A 12,913-nucleotide genomic window follows, 5' to 3' on the forward strand; every position below is an offset into this window, starting at 1 on the left:
GAAATGTCACTTGTCCACAAAACCCAGTTTCTGCTTCTGGCTTAACAGCAGAGTTTCACCAGCTGAGGCATGAAGGACAGGCTGCAGCCTGGAAGAGCTACTTGGAGCACCAGTACCTTTTGCAGCCCTAAATTCAGTGAGATGTGAGGATTTCTCCACTCCGAGGCTAGCAGCAGCTCTGTGTGGCAGCATGCACGGATCACTCACTCTACAGGACCTTCTGCTGGGGGGGCGAGTGGGCGCCAGGGAGGGCAACCAGGGCTGGGGGGGGCACAGCTGGCCAGGGGCAGCCCTGCTGCTACTACCAGTGGTCCCTTCCCTGGGAAGCAGGTGGCAGTACTGGAAGGGATGTGAATGTGGGACAATTCATCCCTTTTCCAGGTCTCCCTTACTCTGCAGGGACAGTGTAATATATAATTTTTACAAGGCATATTTATGTTTCTGAGCTGGGCTAACTGGCGAGGAGCAGGGTGCCACTGGGGCACTGGGGGAACAGCAGAAGGGCTTGCTGTGAGCATAAAAAACATTTTTCACCAGTATTTCCTGGAGGGAAAAAAAATATCTATATAGTCCCAAAGGTCTCTCCCTCTGCTTCATTGCTGATCTTCTGCTGGAGATCTTTTCCATCCTTCCTGATGTGGCTAAAGAAATAATGTGTTTGTCCTGAGATCTCTGCAGTTCTTCACCTTAATTTAGGAATAATTCATGTATGAGAACCCTGTGACGCATGTGATGGGAGAGTGTGTGTGTGTTGCTGGCGATGCCGGGCGGGAGCAGCTCCCACCTGCTGGGGGCTGGGGGCTGCCAAGTGGCGGTGGGCGCTGGGGCACCAGGGGACACGCTCGCCCCTTCTGATATGGGTAAGTCAGAGGTAAATTTAGGACACAGTTTCAAGCAGAGGCACATCTGATTTCACTGCACTTTTCCATTTTATTAGAAAAGCGCCTGTTTTGTTGCTGGGGTGTCGCAGCAGTGGGGTGCATGGAGGTGGGGGCCAGGGGCTGGGGCTGGGGCAGGGGCTGCAGCCAGCAGCAGGTTTTTTCTTGTTTGGTTAAGGTGACCTTTGATTTAGCGATGGCCACAAGATGGCACAGGGCCCCTCCTAGTAAAATGTCTATGGGCTCAGCGGAGAAATGGGTTTTTCAGGTTGCCTGAATCCAGGCTTGAGCAAAAGCTGCTTGGAAATGAAATCTAGCCACAGGATACCCGCGAGACCTGGGCTTCGAGGCGTTTCTGGGCTGTGCCAGCCAGGCAGAAGGCAGCCTGCACCCCACCTTGCATGGCCCATGCGGAGCAGCCCAGTGCTGGAGGGCTGCAGTGATGCTGTGGGGCCAGCCCGAGCTGGGAGGAGGTGGCTTTCAGGTCAACAGCTTGCTCGAGGGCATTTTTTTTCTGGTGCCCCAGCTTATAGCAAAGGGATGGGTGGGTTCTTCATCAGGCTGGGAGATGCCTGTATCAGCTCTTGCAGGCTGGCTGGTGCAGGCGGCGCGGTCGCATCCTCGTGGTCAGAGGCTGGGCAGCACAGGGCATGCAGCCGCTTGGGGAACCCGGAGGAGAGTTTTGTGGGGCAGCAGAAAAGGCCGTCGCCAGGGGTTCTGCAGTGGGCTCAGGGGCAGGATCCCGGCCACCCAAGGAGATGACATATTTGTCAGCGGACGCACAAGTGACTGGTAGCCGGGTGCTGTGCAGGCAGCTTTGCTGTTGTGCCACTCTGTTGAATAACAGTGTGCAGCATGTATTAAAAAACCATATTTTCTATGCAAATATCTTGATAATATCTGGAAAGGGATCCAGCCAATTCCTACCAGGTTGTACCGCTGTTTGTGGTCCCCACTGGCGTGTGTCCTGTAAATACCTCGTCCTGCTGGGGAAATGCAGCCTGTGTTGTGCGTGCCCTTGGCTGGCATCGGTGGGTCATTAAATAGGTACTGGGATGTTGAACTGGTTTCACCCAGAGGATGGAAAGCTGCGAGGGTGATGTGCTGGCAGCTCCAGGTGGCTGTATGGGAGCCGGGGCTGTTTGCTGGGAGGTGTGCGTGGGGGGTTGGCTGGCGGAAACCCAGGGGAACCTCCCGCAGCGCTGTTTGGAGCCGTTCAACACGACACCAGGTGGCAAGTCCTGCAGCGATGAGGTGGTGGCAGTATGGCACAGGGATGGTGGTTGTGGGCAGCACCCAAGGACCATCCCCTTGCTGAGGGGACCCCCACCATGTTCGGCTGGAGGGGGTGAGTGAGACCCTTGCAACCCCCATGATCCCCAACGGCCCTGAACAGCAGCAGCTGTCGGAGGCAATGAAGTCAGCAACAGTGCGGCAAATTATCTTTTCTCTCTTATTAATGATAAGAGAGGTAATAATCCTCCTACTGGACTAATTACAGCCAGTGAAAATATGGTAATGAAAATAACTCCTATTGCCAGTGTTTGAAGAGTTACAATTTACGTGAAAGAAAGAGGCTTATGTGAATAGCGTTTATTATTTTGTACATGGCTTTCTCTTGTCCCATCTATCCTGATCTCAGCAAATCACAGTGTAATTAATCACAGAGGATTAAATGCTGCAGGGGAAGGACTGGGAAATAATGTAGAAGCAAAACTCTGGTTGGTTCTGACTTAAACTTGGGCTATCTGTCACAAAGAACGTATTGCCTGCTCTGCTTCCTACCTGCCCCCTCTTCTTGCTGCCGTCGGAAATCCGTGCCGCTCCCCCAGAGGCTTGGCCGTCCGACTGCGCTCTGGGTGTCCCCCTGGCATCACACGGCTGGATCCGTGTGGACCTGGAGGCAGCTCCCCTGTTCTTTGGGACACGTGTTGGGAAGGTTGAAGCACTTTCCTGCCTTGTCCACCCTTGCTTGCAAAACGCTGGTGGGGGTCAACCAGCCAGGTGCAGGTTATGGCCAGCTATCTGCTGGGGTCAGTAACAGTAACGCCTACAGTAATGCACTTGCCAGAGCGATGCATAGTTGTCTGCAAGTAATATCCATGATAAAATCCTCTCGCCATTAGTTTACCTGTTCCTGGATGCCTGACCTCTGTAATTCCAATTACTGCATGGGATTTCTTGCCCTCCACCCTTTGGGTTTGGCCAAAGGCAGTAATGCAGAGATGTTTTTGCTGGCAGATCAGCCTAAGTGCCTCTAAAAGCCACTCCTCTTACCTCTTACTGCTCGTAGTTGAACATTTGATATGTGTGAAGGATAATTTGCTATCTGTCTTTTTGCTGTTGCAGTCGCCGATGATATCTCATCTTTATTCCCTGAAATAAAGTCTGTTAGCTAATGAGTTCCCTAATGATTATGTGAGTAATTCCTGCTGAACGACTGTTACTCTTTGCTATAAACGGGCAGGCTTAGAACAGGCTTTTCTATTGATGATTCTCATTCTTGTTTGAAATTATGGGTTCATATTTTTTGTTTCTTACATTTTTTTATTATTATTTAATTCTCAATAAATCATCATCTCCTTGTAGGGCTGTTAGCCCCGAAGAATTTTAATGGGACTTGGTGAGTTTGAATAGTAGTTATGCTTTGCAGTGAGTTGGGGTAATCTCTTTATTTTGGTACAGACCATCATAAATATTAGTGGTTGCCATTAGGGAGCACCATGAGCATATTAGTGAGATGCTGACTGCCTAGAATTACCTATTTTTTTAAAGGACCCAAATGCTTCCTGTGGGATCCCTTTGGGTTGTTCCATCAAATGTGGTTTGCTGGTCGTCTGCAGGGAACTTGGTCTCCAAACTTGTTGCTGCTGTGAGCGCTGCAGCCTTGGTCTGTTTACCCTTTTCTAGACGGTAATAAATAATTATCAGATTTGAGCCATTTTAACTAAAACTCAGACAACAGTAGCCACAGGTAGTATTGAAGACTTTAGGAGCTCTGTTAATTAAGAGCCAGTTCCACCCCCCACCCCGGTTACCAGGAATGGTTTGCAGTGTGAGGACAAACAGCAATAGCTGGAAACACGTTACAGGCAGCAGAGCTCTAATTAGATGCTCAGGACAAGCTTTGCCTGCAGCAGTGCTGTCCTGGGATGCAGCTCCAGCGACGCTGCTCCCAGGGGTGCCGGTGGGGGGGGTGAAGTGCTGGCCAGGTGAAGATGGGGGCAGGCAGGAACAAGCGTCTGTGCTTGCCTTGGAGCTCCCCAGCTCACACAGTTTGCACCCAGCCGTCCTGCTGCCCAGCAGCGTGCGTGCACGTATGCACACACACACACAGAGTTTATCTGATTGCCATTCGGATGAGGCCTCCGCTGGGCTGCGAGTCCCTCTGCCACCCCTTTTCTTTGCCTGTTGCTGGTTTAGTGGTTGTTCTCTAAATAGACCCTGATGCTACGTGAAATCTATATGGCTTCCAGTAGTGGCTCTGGTCCAAGCATGGTCATGAAGAGGAATGAGAAAGTTACACTCTCTAGCAAGGACGTATTCTGAGGTCTGCTTGGTTATACTGAGTTCAGAGAAGCCTGGTGTACCCTAGCCCTGAGCTGCAGGCTCAGCTCTTGCCACAGGCTGTGAGCAGCCTGTACCACTCTGTTTCCCAGACCACAGTGTTTCAGATGTCCCTGCAAAATGTTGCTCTTGGTAGTGTCTGTCAGTGCAGATCTGTAGTCTGTACATACTCCTCTCTAGGCTTTCAGCTTCACAGCAAGACGAGGCGTGGTAGAAATTACAAGTACCGCACTATCATCCTTATAGAACCAGCAGAGCTGAGAGATAGCATCCTCCTCTGTGCCAGGGAAGGCATCTGGGGAGGAAAGTGTGACTCAGGGAGCCTGGCAATTAAAACTGATGGATATCAAACTGGAAAGAAGGTTTTAATTTAGCACTGAGGGCAATTAGACACCAAAAAGACAAAGAAAAAGCAAAACAAATTCTTCATTGCTTGAGATCTTAGAGCCAGTGTCGTCTGTCTGGAAGAGGACCTGGTACTGAAACGGGGTGTTTCCCATGCAGAAACCCCAGCTGGAATCAGGGAAGGACTTTGGCTGGTTGGAGTCACTGACCCCCTTCCCTCGCCCCACAGGCCAGGCAGGTGAAGCTCGAAGGCTACAGCAGAGCCACGACATGAAAGGCATCCCTAGGATGCACCGAGGTAAAGAATGTATCCTGCCAGACTGGTCGCTGACACATAGATCCACAAATGCTGTTGTCTTATATGTTAAAAGGGTTAAATCTTACTTTCTCCCGTTTTTTCTTGTTTTCTTTCTTCTTTTCTGTACAGGATTAGAAAAGTCATGGTCCCAAAAAGATTTCTTGTCTACCACCATCCTCCATAGCAAGAGGTTCCTGAAGAGCCCCCCCAGTCCGTCCTCTCCCCCAGTGCCACAGCAGGACTTCACATAGCAAAGCATTTGTCTGCTGCGAAGCCACAAGTCACATCTTTGCGGTGACAGCTGTGTATGTTTGGGGATGCAGCAAGTGTCGATACTGGCTTCTGGGGGGGCTGGGGGAGCCCAGCGTGGGCAGCAGGGCTGGACTGGCGCACAGCTGGACACATGTGGCTGGCTGCCCTCCTTCTCAAGCAGGGGCTGAACCCTTCCCTGCCAAGGGGCTCGAGGCCGCGGGAGCTGTAAGTACCCAAATGTCAAAAGGAAACATCACTCTCACGGGGACCTGCCCATGCACTGTGGTGGACAGGGTGCAAACTCTCGCGCTTAAAGACCTGTAAATCGTGACACACAGTTAAAAAAATGCCCTTTAGACACTTAGTTCAGACACTACTTTCCCCTCAATGTAACCTCCTGGTAACCTGTGTTGTTATAGCATCCGACAGGATGATTAGAAAAATAAGTAGTAGTAATTCTCCACAGAGCTACTGCAAAATAGCCTGCAAGCAAAATGAAGATCGATCGCTGTTTAGGGGAAAAGCAATGCGATGATCTGAAATCAGGAAAGCAAATCAAGCAGAGATTTCCTGTGACAAAAGGTTTTCAATGAGATTAACGTAATTGAGTGGAAGGGAAAGGAAGAACCACAACATTCTGAATTAAGCATGTAAGCAAGTTCAGCAAATAATTTCTGACCTGTTGAAGCAGAGGACGTGGTTTTGCTTGGATTTACTGCCCCCAGATATTTCTGTATGAGGATCTAGGTCTGTCCAGCTGCCGAAGTGTCACTCTGGATTTACGCTAGTGTAAGAGGGAGCAAAATACAGCCTGCATCTGGTGTGAGGTGTGTGAATTTGGAAAGGTAAAGAAAAAAGTGTGCATGGAATAGTCCTGGAGAAGAGGGCTTCCCGCTAGAGTGAAGGTTTCTGCTGGGGAGACCAGTCTTCTGCAGCTCAAAGGCAGCTTGTGCCTTAACCTTTAGCAATAGTAAAAGGAAGCGAGTAGTAAAAGTACTGCTTGGCAATGGGAAAAAAAAAAGACGAAGGGATGCGGGGGCTGTGGGGCGGCAGGTGGCAGCGTGTGGGGTGCAGGGCAGAAGGGCTTGGGGCAGGTTGGTGCTGGAGGGGCACATCAGGGCTTTCCCACCCCGCTATGCCCAGAGCCCACCTCCACCCACAGCCTGGTTTATTTGCTGCTGCTGGCTCCTCGGCACGGGGCACGGGATGGCTCAGGCGGCAGGGAAGCCCGTCTGTGCGGCTGAGCCCACGCAGGAGACCCTGCCACCGTGTCGCTGCTGAGGGCCATCCCACTGCTGTACGCACGGGTCTCCATGGCTAAGGGGGACAGCTCTGCCCTCGCAGCAACGTAGGATCCATGTCCTTCTTCCTATGACGGCCAAAGGTTATGGGCACATCAGTAGTAGCTGCGTTTTAGTACCCCAGGGTTTCAATAAAACCATTCTATAACTCTGCCATCTTGTAACAAAGTAGAAAATTGCTTTTAAAAATAATAATAATTTCCCACACCTGCAAGTTTTTAAACTTGAGGGTCTAGGAGGCAAAAATAAATATCACATCTCACTTTGTTGTATGTCTTCTGGTAATACCAGCAGAAGAGGTTGGGTTTTTGCCTTGACCTTTTACTTCAGGGAGGAGAGGTTTCATCTGCATGCGAGACACACCGAACCGTGCTCCAGGCCACGGTGAGTAGAGTGATTGCACATCTTGGTCAAAATGTCAAAGAGATACAGATGTAGTGAAATGAATGAGGCACGTTTGAGGGGCTGTTGGGAAGAAGCAGTCATCTGAAATTGCAGCAGCAACTTGCAGCTGCACATGCATCTCTGCAGGTTCCTGCTGCAGCATGACCCAAGGGCTCATGGGTTTGCTCACTATGAAGTATTGCGTTGGAGGGTGAATTTTGAGAGTGCATTTTAGACAGTGCCAGATCTACCCAGAAACCTCAGGTTGCAGGCGGAGATTTCTCATGAGCTTCTGCGTGTGCAGCAGTGTTGGCAGCAGCAGCAGCGGCTCCCAGCAAGTAACCCCAGAATTTTCCCTTAGGAGCGGTTAGCCCCGATCTGCTAACAGATCCATCTGTTATCCCTGATCACAGGGTTCATTGCTGGGAGAGGCGCTCGGTGCCGTAACCCACCTCAGGTCCCTGAAGCAACCCGACAAGTGCGAGCAGACTCGGTCACATCACTGCGAGCCGGTGCCAGGCACTGATGAATAAGGAAGTCAGGAGATAACGGAGATGTTTCCTGAGGACCAGCCTCCCACAGGAGGTCTTGCCTTCTCCAAAAACACCAGTACTGTTCTAAGTGAGTATTTTTAACCATTAAAAATACTTAAACCATTAAAACTTGGGAGAGGTAAAGGGGCAGGGGGGGGACCCAAATAAGAGGTTGTTGTGACTATTACGACAAAACTTGAGCAGGTCCAGAAGTCACTTGACAAACACCAAGTGAAACCCGGCCCTGAGCAGGCAGAAGATGGCATTGCAGTGGTAAGAAGGTGTGTGTTTATCTGCAGGCTCAGGATCCGTATCACCAGCACCTGGAAAATGCCCTGTGGTCACAACTTTGCACAGAGGGGCCATGGGGAAATTTGCACAGAAGAAATGTAATGGGGCAAAGCACACAAAGCCCCAGCCAACAAATGAACTTCATAGTTCAATGGGATCTGGGACAACTTTATGGGTTTCTTGGTTTTCCCTTCCTCTCACGCTCCTACCACCTGCAGCTTGCTGCTCCTCGCTGCCCCGCGCTCGTGAGCGATGATGAGGGCTGGGAAGGAGAGTGGCCACCGCCACAGGGTGGTGTCTTTTTGGCCAGATCTCCTGCCCAAGTTTTGTTTCTTTTTTTCTAGGCAACATGGAGGTCTTCAGGTGGGAAGCCCACCTGTATGTTGGCGAATCCAGTGCGTTGTCGGGCCTTGGGATGAAAGGGTGCCTGTGCACGAGGTCAGGGGCTTTTAAGTGTTGTGCTGCGTGGAATCCTCACCAGTGATGAGCAGTTGGATAACACAGAGTGAGTGAGCGATCAAGAGTGAAAGTGTCTTGGTGCAAATCAGTGGCTTTCTGTGGGTGCATTGCTTTCAGCTCTCACCTTCACACGCGTGTGTTAACTGCGAGGTGCTGAAAGCCAATATGTGCAAGCTCAAAATTACAGTCCAGTGGCAGATCCTGGAGCTGAACTTCCCAAACCACATTTGCCTTGATTTGTGTCCGTGCAAGGGGAAATGTGCCAGTCTCCCAGGTTCTGTGCTCATGGGCCATGCTCCTTGCTCTTAGGTTTTATTCTCCGAGCGTAGTATGTCAGCACAGCTCCAGAAAAAGGAAAAGTTGACATTTACAGGTATGCTTATATGCTTCCCTGTTCTGAAAATCAAAGCAAACATGAACAACTTTTTTAATCTAAAAGGCAGTTCTGCAAAGGTTACCAATTAATCCAGCCACTGACATATTACATTTTCTGTAAATGCACAGAGAGATCTACAGCTCACACCACCCAGCAGGCTCAGGGTAGCATCATTTCCTTTAAATCCTGTTATTCCAATTGCACAGTTTAATTATATTGAATGCTCTGTAGCGTACGCAGGGGAGGAAAAACCCATTTGTCCTCGTTAGCTGGTGTGCCCTGTGGCCCTGGTGCTCTGGAGCTGTGTGATGTTATTGATGGATCCGGTGTATCTCTGGTAAGAAACGAGGATTTAGGCACTTGATCCTTGACGAGACATTGATCTGCACTGGGGCTGGGACAGGTGCTTACACCGCTCGTGTGGTGCAACGCTCATGCAGCAGGGATGAACACCGTGCCTCAGTCCTTCAGCAGAGTCCTGTCACAGCCACCTGCCGCTGCCAGCTCCCTTGGTTAGCTGGGCACAACCTGTGCCTCACGTATGGTTTGGAAACCGGTGGTGTGCTTGAGCCCAGACGGGAAGGACTTCACATGTTGGGTTTTGCAGTGACACTGGTAGCAGGTCTGGTATGGGTCACCCGTGGTGTTTAGGGGACCAGGACCAGGTGGAGACCACCATCCAGTGACTCCTCCGTGCCAGCCTGCCCTGGTGGCAGGGGCTTTCCCTGGCTGCTGGTGCTCCGAGGACCCTCACCAAATACTCTTTGCCAGGTTTCCACCTCCCCCTCGGTGCAGCCCCTTGAGGTCACCAGCCCAAGCCCTGCTGAGCAGCTGTGGCCATGTGCAGGCAGCACCCGGTGTGATGCTGTGCCACAGATGCTTTATCAGCCATCGCCACCATATCACTAACAGTGCTGACATGTTGTATTATGCTTTTTTTTTATATGGTTCTGCAAATTTTTTTGCTGATTTGCTACCTTCCTGTGCATGGCTTGCTTCACCAGCAGCAAGACCGGTGGTTTCTTGGTATGTAGGAACAAAGAAATTAAATTATAACTCTTTGGTCCCAGTAATTTCTGCTTAACCTCCCTCTCTAGAGTCAGTTAGCTTATTGCCAACTGACAATGTTGGTAAGAGGGTCAGGTGGAGAGGAACCTGATGAAGTTCCACAAAGGCCAGTGTTGGGTCCTGCCCCTGGGCAGGGACAGCCCCATGCACCAGCATGGGCTGGGGCTGAGCTGCTGGGGCCAGGTCTGTGAGGAAGGACCTGGCAGTGATGGCACACAGCAAGTTGCCCATGGGCCAGCAGTGTGCCCTGTGGCCAGGAAGGCCAGTGGGACCCTGGGGAGCACTGGGAGGAACGTGGCCGGCAGGTGAGGGAGTGGATCCTGCCCCTCTGCTCTGCCCCGGTGAGGCTGTGTCTGGAGTGCTGTGCCCAGCGCTGGGCTCCCCACTTCAAGAGAGACGGGAACTGCTGGAGAGGGGCCAGCGGAGGCTACCAAGGTGATGAGGGCATCACCCTTATGAGAACATCTCCCTTATGAGGAAAGGCTGAGGGAGCTGGGCCTGTTTAGCCTGGAGAAGAGAGGGGATCTTATCAATGCATACAAACGTCTCAAGGGAGGGTATCAGGAGGACAGGGCCAGGCTCTTTTCAGTGGTGCCCAATGACAGGACAAGGGGCAACAGGAACAAACTGCAACACAACAAATTCCTTCTGATTATGAGGAAGAACCTCTTTACCTTGAGGGTGATGGAGCACTGGCACAGGCTGCCCAGAGAGGCTGTGGGGTCTCCTCTGGGGACGTTCAAACCCACCTGGACGTGATCCTGTGCAACCTGCTCTAGGAGAACCTGCTTTAGCAAGGGGCTGGACTAGATGAACTCCAGAGGGCCCTTCCAACATTGATTCTGTGATTTGCCTTCTGAAAATATTGAATGAAAGGGCGGCAAATGAGATATTCCTAAATCTTCATTTTTTTAAACTGTATTGCTAATTTTGTTTTCCATTTCAGTAAATGGAAACAGATCAGATGAAACAGCAACTTTTTGGGACAGAGGCACCATCATCTTTCATGAATGATGCAAGATGGATTTGAATCTGATTTGTCACCTCTCCTTTGCCAAGTCACTGCTAGTTCGTAAATGATCGGATAACCTCCTTTCTGAAAAATCCAAGTTTATGGGACACTCTTTCCCCCCGCCCCGTGCCTCTGTGAGCCCCCCGGGTGCTTTCCTGTCTCTGGTCTCCCACAGAAGTTTCACAGTTTAATGATGTATTTGGGTCCATGTGGCAAGGTATGGCCATTTGTCCATAAAGGCAGGATCCCTTGAGGACATGGGACCCAAAGAGGTGACTTTGAAAACGAGAAAATGGCCCTGTATCATCACTTTTGACTTTTTTTCTGGGCTGTTTCTAGCTGTTCCATTTTGGTGCCTGTGGGTGCACAGTGCACCGTTAGCTCCAGGTTAGCCGATGACTTGAGCAGTGCCGTGCCGGAGCCACCAGCCACCCTGGCACCCAGGAAGGCTGGTGACGTGCCAACTCGCCAGCTCCATGCCCCAGACGGGGTGGCCTGGGGGTGATGCCGTGGCCCCTGCTGGCTGGGGCGGAGAGTGGGGCTGGATGCAGTGGCAAGGGCTGGGGAGAGCTTCCCCGTATGTCCTGTAAAAAATGCCACCACGTGGGGCAATAGAGCCATTGCTGTAGGGGAAAAACCCTCCCAGCTAAACTGCATGCTCTCATCTGCATACATAAAAAACCAAGCTGTAATGTAGTTTAAAAGACAAGTGGAAAAATAAACGGGGTACGAAGGGCAATGAATCCAGAGGACAGTGAGTTTTAAGAACGCTTTTCCTTCAGAAGATCAGTGTACATACATTTCCACCTAATCTATGCCATTTAATGCTTAGACGACCGAAAACAAAAATGTCCTGTTGGCAAAGTCCAAAAATATAAGCAAAAGCCTCTAATTCTCATACATGCTATATTGCAGAAGTGAATGTTCCTCCTAGTCTGAATTGCCAACTGACAATCCTCTGTTCAAATCTAAAACCAGGGAGGATAACTACAGGCAAATTACAGACCATTTGGTGAAAGCAGAGGATAAACTGTTCTCCTGGCAGCAGGACAAGGTCAGGCAAGCATGTGTCACAATTACCAGGCTTACCTCCACTCTCTTCTGTTGCTTCCCATTAGCAAAACCCAATTAGTTTTGGGGTTTTTCTCTTGCAGCTAAAAGAGATTTTAAAAAAAATCTGCTGGAGCTCTTGAAACATCAGGTGTGTCCACTGAACCCTAGGGCGCTCGGAAACAAAATGGTTCTTGTATTTACATAAGAGCAAAAGGGTTTTTTCAGCTCAAGAAATCAATAATGTGATATTAATGAGGCTGAACAGGCTGATGTGCAGCCTGAAGAGCGCTAATTATCTGTTCCACACCATGTGTGCAGGACATAGGTAAAATTCATTCAAAACAGAGGCACCTGTGTGATGTATGGCTACAGCACGGTATGGTGGGGAATTGCTGCAGCCGGCCCTGGCACGAAGCACTGCTGGCTTTGCAAACAATGCTGTCCTCATGTCATCTTTGTTTTCTTCCTCCTTGGACACATGAATGTAAACTGTAAACAAATTAAACTTTGCATCTGGAATTTTAATAAAGGTGAAGAAGTTCCACACCCAAAGGACAGCACAGCAAAGTGACCTTTCAAATTGATTAACGTAAGAAAGAGGTGTTCATGGTTGAGGGGTGGGAAGGAAAAAAAAAACAAACTACCCAAGTTAGAGTGTTTTTCCCTTGCTGCCATGGAAAAGGTGGTACCTTCAAAGGTCACCCAGACTGTCTTGCAAAGTTTTGCAGCGTCCCACGTAGGCGTCTCACACCACAAGCAAAACCACATCATCATCTAGTCCTCTTCACTGTATGTTTTATCAACACACAAACAGATGTAATCTGTGTTAGATTAGCATCCTCCAGCACTGACATTTGGTGGAAAATGGGTGACAAATGCCAGGAAAATACACAGGCCCTCAGGAAGACCCAGCAGGCACAGCCTTCTCCTGTCTTCCTTGGGGGAATGAATCCCTGTGTCCAGGCCAGACAGCCTGCTTGCAGGCAGGTGCCACTGGCCTTACTGGCACAGACCTACCTTCCCGCAGTGCTGTTTGGCTGCCACCATCCAAGAGGTCCTCTCCTGCCACATCTCTGTGTCCCCTGGCCACTTCCAG

General features: G+C 50.3%; 1 long non-coding RNA gene across 15 annotated transcripts in view; it reads left to right on the plus strand.

Moving 5' to 3' along the window:
- LOC121096652 overlaps nt 1-12,369 on the plus strand; it is a 48,816-nt gene extending 36,447 nt beyond the window's left edge. For 11 of the 15 annotated variants that reach the window (XR_005830644.1, XR_005830645.1, XR_005830635.1 and 8 more), the window contains 5 exons: nt 5,020-5,088; nt 5,218-7,025; nt 7,439-7,646; nt 8,194-8,354; nt 10,699-12,369. This is a non-coding gene — a long non-coding RNA (uncharacterized LOC121096652). Of the gene's footprint in view, nt 1-5,019; nt 5,089-5,217; nt 7,026-7,438; nt 7,647-7,857; nt 8,095-8,193; nt 8,355-10,698 lie in introns of all 15 variants that reach the window. The other 4 variants (XR_005830637.1, XR_005830641.1, XR_005830640.1 and 1 more) reach the window with 4 other exon arrangements.
- Nucleotides 12,370-12,913: the final 544 nt, after the last annotated feature.

The sequence above is a fragment of the Falco naumanni genome, chromosome 13, assembly GCF_017639655.2.
Source record: "Falco naumanni isolate bFalNau1 chromosome 13, bFalNau1.pat, whole genome shotgun sequence".
Lineage (NCBI taxonomy): Eukaryota > Metazoa > Chordata > Aves > Falconiformes > Falconidae > Falco > Falco naumanni.